The following is a 24,119-nucleotide window of genomic DNA, read 5'->3' on the forward strand; positions in this document are numbered from 1 at the left end:
CCGCTGTAAGAGTGCAGCCAGGAAGAGACACCGCCATCGGCAGACGGCCGATTCTTTTCTTTTGGAAAGCGAGTACGAGGAAAGAGAGTGGCTAAACGTGAATGTTGGGCATCTTGTGTCTCCACCATTTCGTCCGAAACTCCTCTGCCACAGATCTGGAAGCATATCTGCAAGATAGCGGGTAAGTTCGTTCCCGATGTTTAACCGGTCCTTCACCTCCATGATACTTTTGTGGCAGACCCGTTTCAGGTCGCTACCGAACTAGGTTCCCACTTTTCTTCTGTTAGCTCTGGTCTTCATCTTCCCCAATCTTTCCCTCTTCGTAAACCTGTCCTTGAATCACGTCCTTTAGATTTCTGCACTCGTCTTCAACTTCACTATAATGATCCCTTCTCTCTCTCTCTCTGAACTTCGTTCTGCCCTGGCCCTCTGCGGTTCTACGGCGGCGGGCTCCGATGGTATTCATTATGAGATGCTTCGCCGTCTCCCTCCGTGCACGTCTCAGTATTTACTGAGTCTGTATATTCGGATCTGGGAGTCGTCGTCAGTCCCTGAGGACTGGCTCGATGCCGTTGTCCTCCCTGTTCGCAAACCGGGGTCTCTGGGTACTTCCCCTAAGGACTTTCGCCCTATTGCTCTCACAAGTTGTCTGCAAACTCTTTGAACGTATGGTTAACGTTCGTCTGATGTGGTTCTTAGAACATTATCACCACCTCTTCCCTTCTAAATTAGGTTTCCGCAAGTGCCGCAACATAACAGATGTCCCGGTGAACTTGGAGGACTATATTCGTACTGCTTTTGCTGCGAAGACCTCCGTTGTTGCCGTCCTTTTTGACCTGGAAAAGGCTTACGACACCACTTAGCGAAATCATATTCTATCTCAATTCATTCTTTTGGCCTTCGTGGTCATCTCCCTCTCTTTCTTCGCAGCTTCCTCTCCCGTCGATCCTTTCGGGTGCGCCTTGGTACCGCTCTCTCTGCCTCTTTTCAGTAATACGAAGGTGTGCCCCAGGGTAGTGTTCTGAGCACTACTCTTTTTCTGGTTGCCCTCAATGGTCTTCTTTCCTCTCTTCCTTCTGGTGTCTTCTCCGCTCTCTATGTCGATGATCTTACCCTTTGCTGTCAGGGTGATGATTCGCCTCTCCTTCAACGCCGGCTTCAATTTGCAATTGATGCCGTGTCGTCTTGGGCCACCGATCATGGCTTCAAGTTTCTCTACTTCTAAGACTTGTGCCATGACTTTTACGCGGAAACGGGTTGTTCTTCGTCCCTCTTTGTCACTTTATGGTCATCCCCTTGAATACAAAGATTCCGCGAAGCTTTTGGGGTTATTCCTTGACACTCGTTTGTCTTGGTCTCCCCATATCTCTTACCTCCGTGTTGAGTGCTCTAAGGCCCTTACCCTCCTTCGGGTCTTGTCCCATACTTCTTGGGGGGCAGATAGGCGCACTCTCCTTACTTCACATTCCTCTCTCGTCCTGTCTAAGCTCGATTATGGTTGCCCTGATTACTCGTCTGCTACTACTCCTACTCTTCGCCGTCTTGATGCTTTGCACCATACTGGGTTACGCCTCAGTTCTGGTGCCTTTCGTTCGACTCCCGTCCTTAGCTTGTACGTTGACACTGGCTTCCTGTCTCTCCAGGACCGCCGTGATCGCTACTGTCTTCACTATCTTGCGCGGTCCTTACAACATCCTTCCTCTCGCCTCTGTCGTGCTTTAACTTTTACCCCTCCTGCGGTTCCTGTTCCTCTTCACCACCTCCCTCTTCCTGTCCGGTTATCTCGCCTCCAGGATTCTCTTTCCGTTCGTATTTCTAATGTTTCTCCTCGTGTTGTTCCTTCTTTGCCCCCATGGAGAGTCCCTCTTCCGCGGTTTTTTACTTCCTTGACCCGTATCACTAAAGCTTTTACCCCTCCTACGGTTCTAAAACGCCTTTTCCTTGAGCACTTTTCTTCTCACTCCCGCTCCTTTTCTGTCTTCACCGATGGGTCTAAGTCGGCGGACGGTGTTTTTCCTGATCGCACTTATATGTGTCGCTTACCTCCGGAGACTAGCATCTTTACAGCGGAACTTTATGCTATTCTCTATGCTCTTCGTCTCCTGCTTTCTCGTTGTCAGTCTTCCTTTGTAGTTGTTGTTGACTCTCGTAGTGCCCTCATGGCTCTCGGTTCCTTTAATCCGGTTCATCCAGTAGTTGTCGAGATCCAGCATTGGCTGTTCCTTGTTCACAGTAAATTTAAGTCGGTTGAGTTTTGTTGGGTTCCCAGCCATATTGGTGTGTCTTTAAATGAGCGTGTGAATGCTGCCGCCAAGGAAGCTGTCCGCTCTTGTCCCATCTCTCGTAAAGGCATTCCGTATTCCGACTTTTACCCGATTATCCATTCCTCGGTCCTTACCCATTGGCAGGCTTCTTGGTTGTCTGTTACTGGTAACAAGCTCCGTACTCTTAAATGTTGTGTTTCCTCGTGGCCGTTCTCCTTCCACCGTAACCGGCGGTAGGAAACAGCTCTGGCGAGGTTGCGTATTGGCCATACTCACTTAACCCATGGTCACTTGATGGAGCACCGCCCTGCTCCTTATTGTCCTAGTTGCATTGTCCCTCTTACGGTCGTGCATGTCCTTCTTGAATGTCCTGACTTCCAGGACGAGCATGTGTCTTGCTTTCCGACCGCCCCTCGCGGTCACCTGTCCCTCAGTAGAATTCTTGGTGACTCGGGATACTTTTGATATCGTTCGCCTTATGCGTTTTTGTTCTCGTATTGGCATCCTTGGTGATATTTAGCGCCCTCTGATTATTCTGCGCATTTGATGGTGCTACATAGCCTTCCCGGTTTGGTGCCTTCTTTTGATAATTACTTACTTACTTTCTATGCTTGTGTGCGCTAATCAGAGGTAAAACTGATAGTAATGATGAGGATGTTAAATAGAGGTGTTGTCATCGTCATTCACTGTATATTACCCTGTGTAGACTAAGCTCTGTTAATCATAAGTTACGTTCTTGTCGATGTAGAGGAGTGGTTGATAATAAACTGAAGGAAGGTTAGCGCTCTTTATATTACCTGTATAATTTAGTTTGGGAATTTAAAAAAAAAAAAAAACTAGATGAGGATGATGAGTTTATCTTAAAGATATATATATATATATATATATATATATATATATATATATATATATATATATATATATATATATATATATATATATAATATATATATATATGTCGTACCTAGTAGCCAGAACGCACTTCTCAGCCTACTATGCAAGGCCCGATTTGCCTAATAAACCAAGTTTTCCTGAATTAATATATTTTCTCTAATTTTTTTCTTATGAAATGATAAAGCTACCCATTTCATTATGTATGAGGTCAATTGTTTTTTATTGGAGTTAAAATTAACGTAGATATATGACCGAACCTAACCAACCCTACCTAACCTAACCTAACCTATCTTTATAGGTTAGGTTCGGTTAGGTAGCCGAAAAAGTTAGGTTAGGTTAGGTTAGGTAGGTTAGGTAGTCGAAAAAACATTAATTCATGAAAACTTTGCTTAATAGGCAAATCGGGCCTTGCATAGTAGGCTGAGAAGTGAGTTCTGGCTACTAGGTACGACATATATATATATATATATAATATATAATACACATATATATATATACATATATATATATACATATATATATATGTATATATATATATATATATAATATATATATATATATATATAATATATAATACACATATATATATACATATATATATACATATATATATATGTATATATATATATATATATATATATATATATATATATATATATATATATATATATATATATATATATATATATATATATATATATGAATGAAAACTCACACCCCAGAAGTGACTCGAACCCATACTCCCAGGAGCAACGCAACTGGTAACTACAGGGCGCCTTAATCCTTAGCAACGCCTTAGTTGCGTTGCTCCTGGGAGTATGGGTTCGAGTCACTTCTGGGGTGTGAGTTTTCATTCGCATATAGTCCTGGGGACCATTCAGGCTTGTTCGCATTTGTGTTCCTCACGTGTGCCCCAAAGAATGAGGTGATTTGGTGAAATGCTATGCCCAAGATTACCATCCGAGTTGCCGTCGGGGAAGTGGCTCAAATAGCCTCGGCTATCACTTCCTTTTGACGGCCGTGATGGTCAAGTGGATTAAGGCGCCCTGTAGTTACCAGTTGCGTTGCTCCTGGGAGTATGGGTTCGAGTCACTTCTGGGGTGTGAGTTTTCATTCGCATATAGTCCTGGGGACCATTCAGGCTTGTTCGCATTTGTGTTCCTCACGTGTGCCCCAAAGAATGAGGTGATTTGGTGAAATGCTATGCCCAATATTACCATCCGAGTTGCCGTCGGGGAAGTGGCTCAAATAGCCTCGGCTATCACTTCCTTTTGACGGCCGTGATGGTCTAGTGGATTAAGGTACCCTGTAGTTACCAGTTGCGTTGCTCCTGGGAGTATGGGTTCGAGTCACTTCTGGGGTGTGAGTTTTCATTCGCATATAGTCCTGGGGACCATTCAGGCTTGTTCGCATATATATATATATATAATATAAAATATGAACTCGGAAGAGAGAGAGGGATAAAGAGGGAGAGGTTCTGCTGACTCGCATTGGGGATAAGCTGAGAGCTGACAAACAAATACACAGCTCTGTGTATATGTGTGTACTCACCTAGTTGTGTTTGCGGGGGTTGAGCTCTGGCTCTTTGGTCCCGCCTCTCAACCGTCAATCAACAGGTGTACAGATTCCTGAGCCTACTGGGCTCTATCATATCTACACTTGAAACTGTGTATGGAGGCAGCCTCTACCACATCACTTCCTAATACATTCCATTTATCAACCACTCTGACACTAAAAAAGTTCTTTCTAATATCTCTGTGGCTCATTTGGGGATTCAGTTTCCACCTGTGTCTCCTTGTGCGTGTGCCCCTTGTGTTAAGTAGCCTGTCTTTATCTACCTTATCAATTCCCTTGAGAATCTTGAATGTGGTGATCATGTCCCCCCTAACTCTTCTGTCTTCCAGCGAAGTGAGGTTTAATTCCTGTAGTCTCTCGTAGCTCATACCTCTCGGCTCGGGTACTAGTCTGGTGGCAAAACTTTGAACCTTTTCCAGTTTAGTCTTATCCTTGACTAGATATGGACTCCATGCTGGGGCTGCATTCTCCAGGATTTGCCTGACATATGTGGTATACAAAGTTCAGAATGATTCTTTACACAAGTTTCTGAATGCCGTTCATATGTTGGCCAGCCTGACATATGCCACTGATGTTATATCCTCTTAATGTGCTGCAGGAGACAGGTCTGGGGTGATATCAACCCCCAAGTCTTTTTCTTTCTCTGACTTCTGAAGAATTTCCTCTCCCAGATGATACCTTGTATCTGGCCTCCTGCTCCCTACACCTATCTTCATTACATTACATTTGGTTGGGTTAAACTCTAACAACCATTTGTTCGATCATTCCTTCAGCTTGTCTAGGTCTTCTTGAAGCCTCAAACAGTCCTCTTCTGTCTTAATCCTTCTCATAATTTTGGCATCGTCCGCAAACATTGAGAGAAATGAATCGATACCCTCCGGGAGATAATTTACATATATCAGAAACAAGATAGGACCAAGTACAGAGCCCTGTGGGACTCCATTGGTAACTTAACGCCAGTCGGTCTCGCCCCTCACCGTAACTCTCGGCTTCCTATTGCTTAGTGTTGTAGTTGTGTGTTGGTGGTTTTGTCCCCGTTGATCCTTCTTTACAGACAACCCAACCCACAACTCGGTAGAGTGTTTATACATCACTAGGAGATCACACTAGGCGCTTCTGGCTCTTGGAGAGGGGCTAAACATCACACGATTAGGGGATGCGGCTCCAACACTTAGCCTCATTGTCACGTGCACACACCCACTCGAGCCGCTGTGACTCACGACTCTCTCCTTATGTGATATGATCTCGATCCCCTTTAACTTGCTAGTTTTCTGTCCTACCCTGTCCACAGCGGTGGTTCTTGGTTCTTTCTCTCTCTCTCTCCTTCTGTACTATTTCATGGGAAGCCTCACTAGGACAAGGTCAATTACCAGCAAATTTGAATACATTTACTGGACAGAGCACATACACAATACATATACACATATAATAATAATGAACCCTATACTCTATACTATTACAATCAGGTTGCACTCCAACACCATCAGAATTATCATCAGCTTATCAGTGGTATCCTATTTCCTGGTTCCCCACCTGATACTATCAACCTCCTCAAGTGGGATAAGTCTTATATTTCAATGTTGCACTATCGGCAAGAGATTATATATATCTATGAACATGTACAAGGAAAATCAGCATATGATTGCAATAACATAAATATATCAGTATAAATGTTCCTTGATACACAACAATATTCAGTCGATCACCCTATCAGTCCTAGAACACATACATCTGTAGATAATCCAGCCTACGATTGTAACTCTAAACTTCAGTATAAAACACTCCTTGACATAAGAATGCAAACAATCACTCACCGTTCACTGCACGCTAATAACAACCAAACACTATCAACTCCCTACAAGTGATCATTTAGAACTTCCCTTCCACATCTGGAAGTTCACTACGCTGATCTCTTCAGGTTCTTCCGGGTTTAACTACCAGGATCCTCTGCAGCTCCTCCAGGCTGCTACACCATGAAGTTTTTCTTGAGCAAGTACGGTGTTTCATCCTTCTGCTAGAGTCCTCCACAGCTCTCCTGGCTGCTACACCATGAAGTTCCCTCGAGCAACTATGGTGCTTCACCACCTCTACAGAAGCACGTGACACTCCTTTTCACTGCTTCTGCTCACAGCTCGAGGTCCTCTCCTCCCCTACCTTGGAGTCTCATTAACTACTCCCTCTGTGCTGGCTTCAAAGTTCTCAGCAACTTCTTCCCAAAGACAAACCTGCAACCCATCGACACTCCAATAAAAATGTTTCCTTATAAACGCATAGACGAAATAATAGACACAATATGTTTGCATCTAACATCTATCCGCTCTCTACATGCAGTGAGTGTGGACTCCCCCGTTGGGCTGGTCCATGCTCCACCTCGTCCGGCGGGCCTCACTCACTCAGGGAGGGTCCTCCGCCACCAGTAGCTGGGCTCCGTCAGTTGGCTTCAGGCTGTCGATAGGAGAGGACACGCTGCTCGTCCCTCCAGCTGTCTCTCTCATCTCCGTCCTCTCATTTAGGCTTCCTGCCTTACCAAAACATTTCTAACTTATAAATAAACATTGCTACTGTCGCTGGGCACACGACCAACTACAAGCAATCACTATGAACTGGCTTAAATCGTGCTTACCACAGATTGTCTAGTCGAGGGCGCTATCCCTCTGACGGAGCCTGGTCAGGGCGCTCCACACAGCCCACGAAAATGTCTCTGGGCGGCTTAATAAACTCTCCTCGCCATCCAGGACTTGAGACCACAACGTTCTCAGTTCAATTCCACAGCTGGCACATCTACACACTTCTCTTCTCTTGGAGATATATCACTAGGGGTTCCTTCCTGACGGGAGCTCAAACGGAGCGCGGATTTCCCCCTGCGATGTCTGGCCTCAAGTGAGGTCAAACCCCTCCAGAAGCGAGCCTCACGCCTCCAGCAAAATATCCACATCTCCTAACCAGTCATTTATCTATTTCCTTATTTACTGCCCATAATCTCAAATTGTTCATTGAACCCAACAGGCTATTTTACATCTGTGTTATCGCCTCTATATTTCCTATACTTTCTAGTTAGGTCAGGTTTGTTGAATAACACTCAAGGGGGAGACTCATTTCTCCTGTAGGCTGAGATCATAACATTACGTACTCCCTTATCCACGGGAGCTCCTTACCAGCTACACCTGCCTGTCTCTCCAGCTTATGTACCAGCCTCTTATGCAGTACTTATGCGTGTGTACTGTGTGTATGTGTGTGTGTCGACAATTAGCTTGTGAGGGCGGTGTGGTTAGAGCGGTGGAGGTGGGAGGCCTCAGTCGGTAGACTGACTGATTTACCATGGTAAATGGGAGAGAGAGGACTAAGTGAATTTGTGGTGGAGGTGTCTACCTTTGTCTCTGTCTCTGTCTCTGTCTCTGTCTCTGTTTCTCTCTCTGTCTCTCTCTCTCTCTGTCTCTGTCTCTGTCTCTGTCTCTCTCTCTGTCTCTCTCTCTCTGTCTCTGTCTCTCTGTCTCTGTCTCTCTGTCTCTGTCTCTCTGTCTCTGTGTCTCTCTCTCTGTCTCTCTCTGTCTCTGTCTCTCTCTCTCTCTCTCTCTCTCTCTCTCTCTCTCTCTCTCTCTCTCTCTCTCTCTCTCTCTCTCTCTCTCTCTCTCTCTCTCTCTCTCTCTCTCTCTCTCTCAAATATCTAATAGTCGAAAGCTAAATAATATAGGTTAACAGGAGTAGCGCCTGACTGGTATAAGCAGAACCCATAAACTGTTTACTATGGCTACTCCCTTTCGTAATTACACACACACACACACACAGCAGGAAGTAAGGAAGTGTTTACTAGAGTTGGATGTGACAAAGTCTATAGGCTCAGATGGAATCTCCCCTTGGCTACTAAAGGAAGGAGCAGAAGAACTGTGCCTGCCACTCTCCATATTGTACAACAATTCACTGGTAACGGGGGAACTGCCAGAAATTTGGAAAGCAGCTAACGTAGTCCCGATATACAAGAAAGGGGATAGACAGGAGGCACTGAACTACAGGCCAGTGTCCCTAACCTGCATACCATGCAAGCTGATGGAGAAGATTGTGCTATGAAAGCTAATGGAACATCTGGAGCAAAATAACTTTGTAACACAGCATCAACATGGGTTCAGGGATGGCAGGTCCTGCCTCACAGGGTTACGTGAATTCTACGACCAGGCCACAAAAATCAGGCTTGAAAGAGAAGGGTGGGCAGACTGCATATTTTTGGATTGTCAGAAAGCCTTTGATACAGTACCACACAAGAGGCTAGTGAAAAAGCTGGAGATGCAGGCTGGAGTGAAAGGGAAAGTACTCCATTGGATAAATGAGTACCTAAGTAACAGGAGACAACGAGTCAGTGTGAGGGGTGAGGTCTCAGATTGGCGAGAAGTTACAAGTGGAGTCCCGCAGGGGGTCAGTCCTTGGACCTATACTGTTTCTGATATATGTAAATGATCTCCCAGAGGGTATAGAGTCGTTTCTCTCAATGTTTTGCTGATGATGCAAAAATTATGAGGAGGATTGAAACAGAGGATGATAGGAGGCTACAAGATTACATAGACAGACTGAGTGAATGGTCCAACAAATGGCTGTTGAAGTTCAACCGAGTAAATGCAAAGTAATGAAACTAGGCAGTGGAAACAGGAGGCCAGACACAGGATACAGAATAGGAGATGAAGTACTTAATGAAACGGACAGAGAGAAAGATCTTGGAGTTGATATCACACCAAACCTGCCTCCTGAAGCCCACATAAAAAGAATAACGTCTGCGGCATATGTGAGGCTGGCTAACATCAGAACAGCGTTCAGGAACCTGTGTAAGGAATCATTCAGAATTTTGTATACCACATATGTAAGACCAATTCTGGAGTATGCGGCCCCAGCATGGAGCCCGTACCTTGACAAGCACAAGACGAAGCTGGAAAAAGTTCAAAAGTATGCCATTAGACTAGTCCCAGAACTAAGAGGCATGAGTTACGAGGAAAGGCTGCGGGAAATGCACCTTACGACACTGGAAGACAGAAGAGTAAGAGGAGTAGACATGATCACAACCTACAAAATCCTCAGGGGAATCGACCGGGTAGATAAGGATAAACTTTTCAACACTGGTGGTACGCGAACAATGAGACACAGGTGGAATCTGAGTACCCACATGAGCCACAGGGACGTTACAAGAAACTTTTTCAGTGTCAGAGTAGTTAACAGATGGAATGCATTAGGTAGTGATGTGGTGGAGGCTGACTCCATACACAGTTTCAAATGTAGATATGATAGAGCCCAGTAGGCTCAGGAATCTGTACACCAGTTGATCGACAGTTGAGAAGCGGGATCAACGAGCCAAAGCTCAACCCCCGCAAGCACAAATAGATGAGTACAAATAGGTAAGTACACACACACACACACACACACACACACACACACACACACACACACACACACACACTAGTTTCACATTGGAAAAGGTTCAAAGGTTTGCCACCAGACTAGTACCTGAACTGAGGGGTATCAGCTACGAGGAGAGACTACGGGAATTATACCTCACGTCACTGAGAGACAAAAGAATTAGGGGGGACATGATCACTACATACAAGATCTCAAAGGATTCGAGTCACTTCTGGAGTGTGAGTTTTCAGTTGCATACAGTCCTGGGGACTATTCAGGCTTGTTCCCATTTGTGTTCCTCATGTGAGCCCCAAAGAATGAGGTGATTTGATAAAATACTATGCCCAAGATTACCATCAGAGTGCCGGCGGGCTGATGGGCAAATAGCCTCGGCTACCATCGGCTTTTGTCCGGTCGTGATGGTCGAGTGGATAAGGTGTCCTGTACACATCAGTTGCATTGTGCTCCTGGCAGTATGGGTTTGAGTCACTTCTGGGGTGTGAGTTTTCAGTTACACACACACACACACACACACACACACACACACACACACACACACACACACACACACACACACACACACACACACACACATATATATATATATATATATATATATATATATATATATATATATATATATATATATATATATATATATATATATATATATATATGACTCAATTGCCGACAGAGATGCCACAACAGCTCAAGCCCTAAGGGAGAAACACCCACCCAGGGCTCCGCGTGAGGACGACATTATACAAGTGGGGGCTACCAGAGCAGAACCTCTCTGGGTAGCTGAATCTGTGGTCCATAAAGCAGCCTTGTCCTTCCCAACAGGATCAGCAGGTGGGTTCACAGGACTAAAACCCAACCACCTCAAGCAAATGCTCAACCCTGCACTGGGTGACATTGCAAAGAACCTCTTGGTGGAACTAACCAGATTCACCAACACATGTCTAGCTGGCAACATACCAGCGACCATAAGACCTATCTTTTTTGGAGCATCTCTCTGTGCTCTAAAGAAAAAGGATGGAGGGATCAGGCCAATAGCTGTGGGCAATTCTCTCCGGCGTCTCGTCGCAAAGGCTGCTGCAAGAACAGTTAGTGATGCAGCGGCCAACATGCTGAAGCCAAAACAGCTCGGGTTTTGCCTGGAAAGAGATGTTGTTGTCTTGCCTATATACTGAATTCTATAGGCAAGACAACAACATCTCTTTCCAGGCGATTAACGATGCATAAGCAACAGGGTTCCATAAAGGAACATATAATCTCTTCCCACAACCAAACCATCACCAGAGAAGTCTTAACAAAAAACACGGAAATCATCGATAGATACAGCGATAGCAGGCGGCTAGATTTCTGCGAGGCACTACACATTAAGAAGTCGACACCAGCAATCAACTGCCAATTAATGCACAACTATATTCTACCCACTTCAAGACTCCGCACCAATAAAGAAGCATCAAGAAATATGGGCCAAAAGGCCCTTTGCAGTTACTTCCATTCTTCCCTTTAACTTACAAAATATTATACCCATTGTTTCGTGTTCTGTCTTGTGTTGAAAGTTTGTTTTCACATCATCCAAAACTGTTGTAACATATCACCTCACCCAAATGCAGGTATAAAATCGGAGATGTTTAAGCCCTGTTCAGTTATAGTTGTGTCTCTGTAAACTGAAGTCTTTGAAAATGTAATAAGTTTTACGAAACGCGCTCAAGTGTCGCGTTAGACTAGAAATAAAAATGAATTTTGGAGAATTGGTTTTTCAGTTACCATCAACCGTGAAGAAAAATATAAGAAACATTGAGAAAATTCGTGTTAGAATTATTAATCTTACTTTTTCGGTCATATTTAATAATATATATATATATATATATATATATATATATATATATATATATATATATATATATATATATATATATATATATATATATATATATATATATATATATATATATATATATATATATATATATATATATATATATATATATATATATATATATATATATATATATTTATATATATATATATATATATATATTAGTATATTTTGGTAGCAGTCTTTCCTGTAGACATATATTATTCAAAATGACCGAAAAAGTAAGATTAATAATTCTAACACGAATTTTCTCGATCTTTCTTATGTTTCTTTTCACTGTTGATGGTAATTGAAAAATCAATTCTCCAAAATTCATTTTTATTTCTAGTTTGACACGACACTTGAGCGAGTTTCGTAAAACTTATTACATTTTCAAAGTCTTTAGTTTACACACACACAACAATAACTGAATAGAGCTTAAACATCTTCGATTTTTTATACCTGCATTTGGGTGAGGTGATATGTTACAACAGTTTTGGATGAGGTGAAAACAAACTTTCAACACAAGACAGAACACGAAACAATGGGTATTGAAGGTAAGAATGGAAGTAATTGCAGAGGGCCTATTGGCCCATATTTCTTGATGCTTTTATATTGGAGCGGAGTCTTGAAGTGGATAGAATATAGTTGTGCATTAATTGGCTGTTGATTGCTGGTGTTGACTTCTTGATGTGTAGTGCCTCGCAGATGTCAAGCCGCCTGCTATCGCTGTATCTATCGATGATTTCTGTGTTGTTTGCTAAGATTTCTCTGGTGATGGTTTGGTTGTGGGAAGAGATTATATGTTCCTTAATGGAGCCCTGTTGCTATATATATATATATATATATATATATATATATATATATATATATATATATATATATATATATATATATATATATATATATATATAACTTTAGAACACTTTCCCACCAGGAGACTCGAACCCTAGCCAGCACAGAAGCCTTCCAGCAACTGGCATAACAGGTACGCCTTAACCCTCTCCACCACCTGCTCAGACCCTTAAAAGAGATGGTAATTTCGGAGTATTTAAATACCACAAAGATCACCACCTCCCAAGAGCACTAGAGCAAGTGAGGGGTCATTTAGACGTTAATTTCATCAAGTCCCTGTTAATATGGGAAGACAGTGTCTATGCTTAAGGCACAACTCTCCTAAACACGAGAGTCAAGTATACAACTTTAGAACACTTTCCCACCAGGAGACTCGAACCCTAGCCAGCACAGAAGCCTTCCAGCAACTGGCATAACAGGTACGCCTTAACCCTCTCCACCACCTGCTCAGACCCTTAAAAGAGATGGTAATTTCGGAGTATTTAAATACCACAAAGACCACCACCTCCCAAGAGCACTAGAGCAAGTGAGGGGTCATTTAGACGTTAATTTCATCAAGTCCCTGTTAATATGGGAAGACACAGTGTCTATGCTTAAGGCACAACTCTCCTAAACACGAGAGTCAAGTATACTTTAGAACACTTTCCCACCAGGAGACTCGAACCCTAGCCAGCACAGAAGCCTTCCAGCAACTGGCATAACAGGTACGCCTTAACCCTCTCCACCACCTGCTCAGACCCTTAAAAGAGATGGTAATTTCGGAGTATTTAAATACCACAAAGATCACCACCTCCCAAGAGCACTAGAGCAAGTGAGGGGTCATTTAGACGTTAATTTCATCAAGTCCCTGTTAATATGGGAAGACACAGTGTCTATGCTTAAGGCACAACTCTCCTAAACACGAGAGTCAAGTATACAACTTTAGAACACTTTCCCACCAGGAGACTCGAACCCTAGCCAGCACAGAAGCCTTCCAGCAACTGGCATAACAGGTACGCCATAACCCTCTCCACCACCTGCTCAGACCCTTAAAAGAGATGGTAATTTCGGAGTATTTAAATACCACAAAGATCACCACCTCCCAAGAGCACTAGAGCAAGTGAGGGGTCATTTAGACGTTAATTTCATCAAGTCCCTGTTAATATGGGAAGACACAGTGTCTATGCTTAAGGCACAACTCTCCTAAACACGAGAGTCAAGTATACAACTTTAGAACACTTTCCCACCAGGAAAGGTGGTTTCCCATATTAACAGGGACTTGATGAAATTAACGTCTAAATGACCCGTCACTTGCTCTAGTGCTCTTGGGAGGTGGTGATCTTTGTGGTATTTAAATACTCTGAAATTACCATCTCTTTTAAGGGTCTGAGCAGGTGGTGGAGAGGGTTAAGGCGTACCTGTTATGCCAGTTGCTGGAAGGCTTCTGTGCTGGCTAGGGTTCGAGTCTCCTGGTGGGAAAGTGTTCTAAAGTTGTATACTTGACTCTCGTGTTTAGGAGAGTTGTGCCTTAAGCATAGACACTGTGTCTTCCCATATTAACAGGGACTTGATGAAATTAACGTCTAAATGACCCCTCACTTGCTCTAGTGCTCTTGGGAGGTGGTGATCTTTGTGGTATTTAAATACTCCGAAATTACCATCTCTTTTAAGGGTCTGAGCAGGTGGTGGAGAGGGTTAAGGCGTACCTGTTATGCCAGTTGCTGGAAGGCTTCTGTGCTGGCTAGGGTTCGAGTCTCCTGGTGGGAAAGTGTTCTAAAGTTGTATACTTGACTCTCGTGTTTAGGAGAGTTGTGCCATATATATATATATATATATATATATATATATATATATATATATATATATATATATATATATATATATATATATATATATATATATATATTAAGCCTTTGTAAATGTAATAAGCCATTACAAAACGCGTTCAGGCGTCAGACCATAAATAATTATGAATTTTGGAGAATTGATATTTCCATCATCACCGACAGTGAAGAAAAACAGAAGAAAAATGTTGGGTGTGGTGTCCTAATAAGGGAATATACGGAGTTTGGGACTGTGGACAGGATAATTGAACTCCGACTTAGTAATTATATATCATCCACACAAGCTGAACTGCAGGCCATTCTGGCGTGTTTTTAGGAAGTGCGTCATGACGACAAAAATGTTTTTGTATTTGTCGATAGCCGAGGAACACTTGATTCCTTAAACAGTCGAAACCCAGTCTTCATGTCCATAGTTGAGGATTGTAAGAAAAGGATAACTGAGATACAGCTGAAAGGTCATAGTGTGAAATTCATGTGGATTCCGTCTCATGTTGGAATAGTGGAATAGAATAGGAGGCGGATGACTTGGCCAAACGTGCCACATCAAAACCACAAGTTGACATTGAATGTGAATTCACAATGAGACAAATAAGAAGCAAAATCAGAAATATTCAGGCACAGGCAGAAGTGGAGAGGAGAGAGATAATGTATGAGAGAAGTCAAACCATGCAACACTACATGTATGTGAGTCAAAACACCCATTTCACTTATGGTAAAAGGAGAAATGCTTGGAGTGACTCTGTGTACATGCGGCTTAGGCTTGGGTACAAATATTACTGGGAATATGGGATAGGTGTTCATGATAATGATACGAAATGTAAATTATGTGGTATGTTAAGGTCTCACACCCTTGCCCATTATGTTCTTGATTGTCCGCTGATTAATGTATATAGAAACACTGAGATAAGGACTGTTCCTGAACAAATAGCCTGGATGTGTCACAACGGAAAGGTTGATGATATTCTGGAGAGATACAAGAATTTTGCACCAAGACTGTAATCTTTTGTTGAATTATCTGCATGTCTCTTGCAAATTGTCTATACAGTATACCTAGATCATAAAGTATTTGTGTGTACGTCTGATACCATACTACTTGTGTAAAGGTGGAAATGTATATGTTTATTTCTCAGAATGTTTGGTAATATGTTTATTGTTTGTGATGTGTCTATGTATGCATTAACACGATGTAATGAACGGGTGAGAATAGCTTGAGCTACCTCATCCCTTTGTGTGTATTTTACCTCAATAAACTTATTTCAATTTCGCTGCTGAGCCTACTAATGTATGATGCTCATTTGCAATTTTAAAATACATACATAGTGTATGTATTATGTTCATTTACAATTGCAAATACATGCATAGTGACATAAGATTTTTAAAATATTTTCGTGAGTAAAAAGTATTTTTTTAATGGGAAATGATAACTGCTGAAACAACAGTCCTACGCTATTGAGTATTTGTTATTGTTGGAAGACGACGTCTTTAATTTGGACTGGGTATGAACTGAAATCTGATTCGCTGGCGGTTGATATGGCAAGTTGCTATTGGCTGGTGGAATAATTTGAATTCTGGTGATTGGTGGACAAGTGTGTATACAGTCGGGGAGGGAAGCGGCTGGTTCTCAGTGTTCAGTCTCGCACTACAGGGGACGGACGTAGTCACGAGTGTCAGGGAAGCGGGGAAGTGATAGCCGGCACACCATGAGCAGCAGGTTAGTTTAGTATTTTTTTTACAGTGTGAATGATCATACTCTAATGAGTATTGGAGTTTCCTCGCCATGTTTGATCCCGTCTTCGTGGAACTTGCTGCTAGAGTAGGTTCTTTAATGTTCGGGACTGACGGTTTTGGCCGTGCTCTCTCTGGGATCGAGCGGGCCTTTAGTAAAGGAATAATAAGTGTGTACAGTCGTCGTGAGGATGAAACTTTCAAACTGCATGTAACGTAAAGTATATTTAAAAACAAAAGTTTAAAATGTATGAAGTTCATCAAATATCAGTACATCTTGGGTTCACAATTTACAATGTATGCTTTTTTGAAGAATTTGTAAAATAAAATTTCTATTGAAGAGGCCCGGAGAGATGTTGCCAGGGGGGGGGGGGGGAGGATATTTTGCCTAGACTTCTCCAAAAGTCGTGTGCATGGACAATGTCTCGCAACGTATTACAAAAGCCTCGTCAAAAAATATAAACCACTTACTGTTCCTGATGAGGTTAGAATCAACTGGATAAAGAGGATTCGCTTAAGTTAACTGTACTAGAGCGGCAAGTATAAGGTACTTGGTAGCAAGTTATCCATAACGTTAGATGCAGTAAAGCGGTAAAAACCTAAGCCATTAAGGTGAAGAAATTTCATTATTCAAGTAAACGGTAAGTTAGTAGTGTGTACATTGTTAGGGGGTGAGGTCCGGTGGGAACATGAATGTGAGATATAGGACAAGATACCCTTTGGGTGAACGGGGAAGTGTGTATAGCTGAAGAATAGCCAGTGAGAAGAAACTTTGAAGTCGGAGAGACAGCTAGGGCTAAACCCAGCTGCATGGCTTAACTGAGGTCTCAAACACCGGGCCGGCTAGGCGAAGAAGCAGTCTTGAATCGGGGGCGACGAGGCGAAGACAGCTGTCCTCTTTCTTCCATGAAGCTAGTCTCTTTTTTTTCCTTCTGTGAAGTCTTCTGCGTCGGTTTTATGGAGGCGGATATGGTTTTCACCAATTGGCAAGGAGTAACACTCTTGGCGTTTCGTGAGCGCTTTGGCCTGGGTCCGTATCCTGGCTGGGGAAGATTTACTGGGGCCAATCCTTAACAGTAGCTTCGGTTTACCAAACCATAAAATGGGTACCTACTTAAGATTTGGTTAGTCATAATCCGGGGAATATTAGGATTGAGGACCTGCCCGTAACGCTGTTTGCTAGTGGCTGTAAAAGAATGTAAGAACTGTGTATGTATATATGTATAATCTCTGGCAAAATTTGGTCACCATCCCCATAAAGAGGGGACGGTGAAGGCGGCTGCCTTCAGTTGGTTCTGGTTTGGCAGACTGCTGGAGTAGGTCTTGATACAACTTGGACTTTTTGCTTGGGTTGCTTGGTGGACTGAGTAGGAAATTGCTAGCCGGCCGCCAAAACTTGTAGGTCGATGTAGACGACGCTGGTTAGTCTTGCTGCCGTCTTAGTGTTTCTCGGTTATAGTGTGGGCTGTGGTTTTGTTGCTTGGGAAGTCTTGGTTGTAGGGTTCATATAAAGACATTGCTTGGTTACTGACTTCAACCCAGAGGTCACCACCTCTCCATAGGGTGCAGTCGCACCTCCACAGATCTCCAGTATCAGCTATTGATATTGGTAATGGCTCCAAAGGGCCACCACTTACGAGCTATTCATGCCCGTGCCACCTTCTGGGTGGCTTAATCTTTATCGCCGACTTCAATATTTATAATGGTACATGACTAGCAGAGTCCAAGCTTGGTGGGCGTCTTGTACGCTCTGTTTACTTAAGTGGCGTGTGAAACGCAGCGCCTACAAACGGATGGTGCCATTTGCTATGAACATGACATGGGCTATCACATGTCATTGGCAGGGCTGGGTTGATACCTGGTTGATAGGGTTCTGGGAATTCTTCTACTCTCCAAGCCCGGCCTAAGGCCAGACTTGAGTTTGGTCCACCAGGCTGTTGCTTGGACCGGCCCACAGACCCACATACCCACCACAGCCCGGTTGGTCCAGCACTCCTTGAAGGAAACAATCTAGTTTCCTCATGAAGATGTCCACGGTTGTTCCTGTAATATTTGATGCTCACTGGTAGGACGTTGAACAACCGTGGACCTCTGATCATAGTGTTCTGATTGTGCCTATGGCACCTCTGCTCTTCACTAATTCTATTCTGCATTTTCTTCCATGTCGTTCACTCCAGTACGTTATTTTACGGTGCAGGTTTGGGACCTGTCCCCCCTAGTATTTTCCATGTGTATATTTGGTATATCTCTCGTCTCCTTTCTAGTGAGTACATTGGGAGAGCTTTGAGACGATCCCAATAATTTAGGTGCTTTATCTCGTCTATGCGTGCCGTATATGTTCTCTGTATTCCCTCTATTTCGGCAATCTCTACTATTTTGAAGGGGGAAGAGTACTGAGTAGTACTTAAGACGGGAAAACACAAGTGATTTGAAGAGGACAACCATTGTGATGGGATCTCTGGACTTGAAGGTTCTCGTAGTCCATCCTATCATTTTTCTGGCTAACGCAATACTTGCTTGGTTATGCTCCCTAAAAGTTAGGTCGTCAGACATCATTATTCCCAAATCCTTGACATGCTGTTTTCCTACTATGGGCAGATTAGATTGTTTTGTACCCTGTATTATGTTAAAGATCCTCATTTTTGCCGTATCTGAGTACCTGGAATTTATCACTGTTAATTATGTTTTCTGCTGCCCAATAGAAAACTTTAATATCTGTAGTTTATCAATGTCTTCAGCAGGGGTAATTTTCATGCTGATTTTTGAATCTTCTGCAAAGGATGACACGAAGCTGTGACTTGTGTTTTTGTCTATATCTGATGAGAATAAGGAACAACAGTGGTGCAAGGACTGTACCTTGAGGTACAGAGCTTTTAACTGCGCTCGGACGCGATTTTACTTGATTGACTTACTGTGTTCTGTTCGACAGGAAATTGAGTATCCAGCGTCTTACTTTACCAGTTATACCCATTTACCTCATTTTGTGCAATCACTCCAAGGAATCGCAAAACATAATTAAACACAACTGTACCGTACAGTGTTATATATTTAAGTTTGAACAATTTTTAACATTAAAGGATAAATCCTTTAATTGGTGGAAATTGGTTTTAACATTCGAAATCTAATTTGTTGATAAATATAAGGTTCAAATTTATTAAGATACATACTTTAAAACTATTTCTATTTGAAATTTAAATAACAGTACAGAATATAACAAATACCGACTATATAAAAGACCTGACACTTGCAGCACTTAATTATGCTATTGTAACACATTGAAAGTAATAACATTATTTGATTCAGCAAAGCATTTGGTAAGGTAGTTAATAATTAATAATAATAATAATAATAACGTATTATTTTAAATTATAATTCACAACTTGCTAGCGCACAAGAAACAAATCCACGAATCATTACATTCTGTAACCCCTACACGTGATCCATGGTTCCAAATATTGCAACGGTCACAGCATACCATCAGCTTCAAATATTTGGCTTTCTGCAAATGCAGTACACTTCCATCGAGCATGACCGGATGATTCGTTTTCTTCTCGGTGTCTGAGCTGCAGGGAAAGAGATGAGACACTTTCCTTTAAAGAAAGGAAATCATCTTCCTCTTGAAGATGTTCTCATATTCTGCACATCATACGAGGTTCACCGGATCTACACCACTTGCAAGTGATGCAGCAAACGCCACAGCATATACCCCACTCATACTTGAGTCCCTGTGTCTGCTGACATTCATTATATTGCATATCAGTTTATCATCCTGGCAATTAGCAAGAGCATACAAGATAACTTCAGTAGATTTGGATGGTAATTTATGACTGGTGTCGTATGTTAATTTGTCCAGTTACTACAATGTTGGAAACGGTGACCCAGTGACAACCATCAACTTGGATAATTTGAATAAATTCACCAATTGTAACTGGCCAGGAGAGGTCCCGCTACAACGCTGGGTCATGAAGGCCTTCTACGCTTGGCACAGTTTGTTTGATGAGGTCACATGCAGATTTTATATGAAGGTCAGAGAGCTGTACATTTGTTCCAATGTTCATTATCTCGTCATCTGTTAAATAATTTAACATTGTCGAATGTGAAGCACTGTTATCACTCTTATTGTTGCATTGGTGTCAGGAGTGTGATTGGTGCAGGGTTTTTTTCTTTAAATAGGGACATATTTGTACTGCAGATACCAGTACAGTTGCACCGTTTCTTTTTATATTTTATACTTGGGTTAGCAAGACGAGACGCTTCTCTTAACGTGATACTGTTGGTATCAAATAGAAATAGTTTTCAAAGTATGTATCTTAATAAATTTGAACCTTATATTATTTAACATCAACAAATTAGATTTCGAATGTTAAAACCAATTTCAACCAATTAAAGGATTTATCCTTTAATGTTAAAAATTGTTCAAACTGAAATAAATATATAACACTGTACGGTACAGTTGTTTGCCTGCCACAGCCTTGAGAGCACGGAGCCTCTCTACATTGGCGACCCAGTCTGGCTAAACATTGCGGTACAGTAGAACCTCAAGCCCAGGTATTTATATCTGGTAACATAGTCGAGCAGAAAGCCATCATCCAACTGCATTTTGCGAACGGCCCCACGCCGTCTGGGTGGGTGTCGGTTCAGGATTTTTTCTCTACTGAGAAGTATAGTTCCTGACATGTGTACAATAGAGTTCAGAACATTTTGGGTGTTGGTATACACATTGGTGTGGATCAGTATATCATCCACATAGCTAATGTGTTCGTTGGACCTTCTAGTTACTAAGTTTAAAAGTGCATTGATTAACACATTGAACAGAGTACGACTGAGGACACCTCACTGTGGGGTGCCAAGTTCAAAATCTCTTTACACGCCTATGCCCTTGGAACAGTACAGATGACTTCCTGTTGGATAGATAGCCTCTGATCCACCGTAGAAGCCATCCTCCAAAATTCATTTTAGCAAGTTCTCTCAGAATGACGTGTGGGTTAGCAATGTCAAAGGCTGACTTAAGATCTAGGAAAGTGCAGGCGATGAGTCACAATAACGTGGCTGAAGTATGTTGACCAGACCACACACTAGAAATTGAAGGGACGACGACGTTTCGGTCCGTCCTGGACCATTCTCAAGTCGATTGTCGACTTGAGAATGGTCCAGGACGGACCGAAACGTCGTCGTCCCTTCAATTTCTAGTGTGGTCTGGTCAACATCTAGGAAAGTGGTATATGACCTATCAGTATGCAGGGTGAGGAATGTGGTAATACAGTGATGTACACTCTTCCCATGCGTAAAGCTGGGGAGACAACATTAATTTTGTAAAGGGGACGGTTGAGAACCATCCTCTCAGACACTTAGAGACAACTAGTGAGGGAGATTGGGCGAAAAGCACTCTGCTGGCGAGGTTTAAGAATGGGAATAACACTGTTGGTCCATGACTTGGGAAGCACCCAGTTACATAGCTCATATTATACAATTGAAGCAAGGGATTCCCTGGAACTAACAGAAGCATACGCAGTATGCCGTAAGTAACTCCATCCCCCGGGTGATGTAGCTTTGCCTTTATGTAGAGCAGAATCTAGTTCGTATTCATAAAAAGCATGTCAGTCATCCTCTTGATGAAGCATGAAGTCAAGAAGCCTTGCCCTATAAGTATATCTATTAAATAATTCTGTGAGGTAGAGGAAGACTGTCAAAGCTGAAAGTCGTGGCCCAAGCATCAGCAAGCTCATTTGCTCTGTGGAGAGGATTAGGGTACGAGATCTCTGCAGCATTTTTCCCATTGATCTTGTTGATATCCTTCCATGCCCGACTTAGTGACGTGTGAGAATTGAGACCACGGACAAGTGTTTCCCAGTCTGTCTGCCTCAGCTCCACCATACGTTCCCTGGCCTCGGTCAGAACCTCTTAAGAGCCGAAACATTTCAGCAGTGCGGGTCCTTCTATAAGCTAGTCCAATTATTCTGGCAGTGCGTTTTAGTGCATGCAATTTAGAATCATTATAATAAGCATAAGTGCTATGACCAATGTAATTTGGGTTACGTGGCCTGGACGATGGATAAAGTGATTCTATAAACTGCTCGATAGTACCTATGAGCTCATTGTTAAAATCTTCAACTGATAAAGGCTCAGATGAACTGTACCATTCTGACACATGAGCAACAAAATTGTCTCGTTGATCGATGGGCACAGCCAGCCTCTTCCGCTTGAACATTCCCGGGGAGGATAGCTTCCAATGCTTACAGTGGCTAATATGGCCAGATGATCAGACGCCATATCTGGCACTACTGACGAGGCGCACATGGTGTGGGAGACGTTGACACCGAGACATGGATCAAGAATACCTCCGTAGATATACGTCGGTTCAAGGTCACCCACAACTGTGAATCATCGTGACTACCTAATAGTGACACCAGTTGGTTGCCGTTACGATTACTGAACTGGGAATTACCAATATTCCTATGCCTAGCGTTATAATCCTATAATGATGGGGCACAGTCTGAATACAGATAGGAAGGTCAGCATAATTAAAGTTAAAGGAGTTGATTATTTAGTACATAGTTGTTTTTCTCTTTAATTGGATGATAGAGGGGGAGTCTTTAACGTGATTGGGAATACATGATACATACAAACACACATACATACATACATGCGTACATCCGTGCAAGGTGAGGTGGGGGGAAAGCACTTAAACTAAAACTTAGTAGTAATTGAGCTTAAAGTATAAATTGCGTTGAAAAAGATTGAAATGGGGGGGGGGGGGACATGGTAGAAAATAGCCAATATACAAGTTGGTCAACAAAACCTTGTTTAAAAATAGTAAGACATGGGTTGACACTTAGGGGTAAGGTAGGTTACATGGAGTTAATTAGGTAGTACTTAGTTTTCATCTTAAACTGGTTGAGAGGGGTACAGCCTTCGACATGACTGGGAAGGTCATTCCACATTCTGGGTCCCTTGATTTGTAGAACATTTCTAGTTGAAGTCGTACTCCTGGAATATCAAATAGGTATTTGTTTCTGGTGTGGTGCCCATGGGTTCTGTTACAACCTTCTAAGAATCTTTTAAGGTCAGGATTGACACTACAATTGTTTTAAATAGAGTACACATGAGAGGATGTGCAGCGACTTAATATCTAATATATTCAGAGATTTGAGTAAGGGTACCGAGTGCTGTCTGGGGCCAGAGTTAGATATTGTTGTAATAGAAGCTTTGTGTTGGGTAATTAGAGGACGTAAATGATTTTGGGAAGTAGAACCCCAAGCACAAATACCATAGTGAGATAAGGATAGATGAGTAATAGACCGTCACCAGGGCAGGGCGAGGTACATATCTGATCTTGGAAAGAATGCAAACAGTTTTAGAAAATTTTTGCTATATTTAGAATGTGTACTGGAAATTCAGCTTGTCGATGAGGACACCAAGGCATTTACCATAAACTTCACTACTGATTTGTATATTGTTTATTCTTAGATTAATTTCATTTGAGGATTTATTACCAAACAAAATGTAGAAAGTTTTGTCAATGTTAAGGGTGAGTTTGTTAGCAGTTAGCCAAAGATGGACTTTTATTTAGTTCAGTATTCAGTGACATTTAGAGCAAGCGGGTCAGGACTGGAGAAAATGAAAGTTGTGTCATCAGCAAACAAGATCGGTTTGAGGTGTTGAGGTGGAAGGTCAGTAATGTAGATAAGAGGAGAGGGCCAAGTATGCTGCCATGTGGAACACCAAAGTTTATGGGTA

At 42.3% G+C, this 24,119-nt stretch overlaps 1 protein-coding gene across 1 annotated transcript in view; it reads left to right on the forward strand.

Moving 5' to 3' along the window:
* The window catches only part of LOC138363811 (putative ammonium transporter 1), a 66,616-nt gene that overhangs the window by 6,080 nt on the left and 36,417 nt on the right, over positions 1-24,119 (forward strand). The gene's annotated exons all lie outside the window — the stretch shown is intronic.

Source organism: Procambarus clarkii, chromosome 11, assembly GCF_040958095.1.
Source record: "Procambarus clarkii isolate CNS0578487 chromosome 11, FALCON_Pclarkii_2.0, whole genome shotgun sequence".
NCBI classification, from domain to species: Eukaryota; Metazoa; Arthropoda; class Malacostraca; order Decapoda; family Cambaridae; genus Procambarus; species Procambarus clarkii.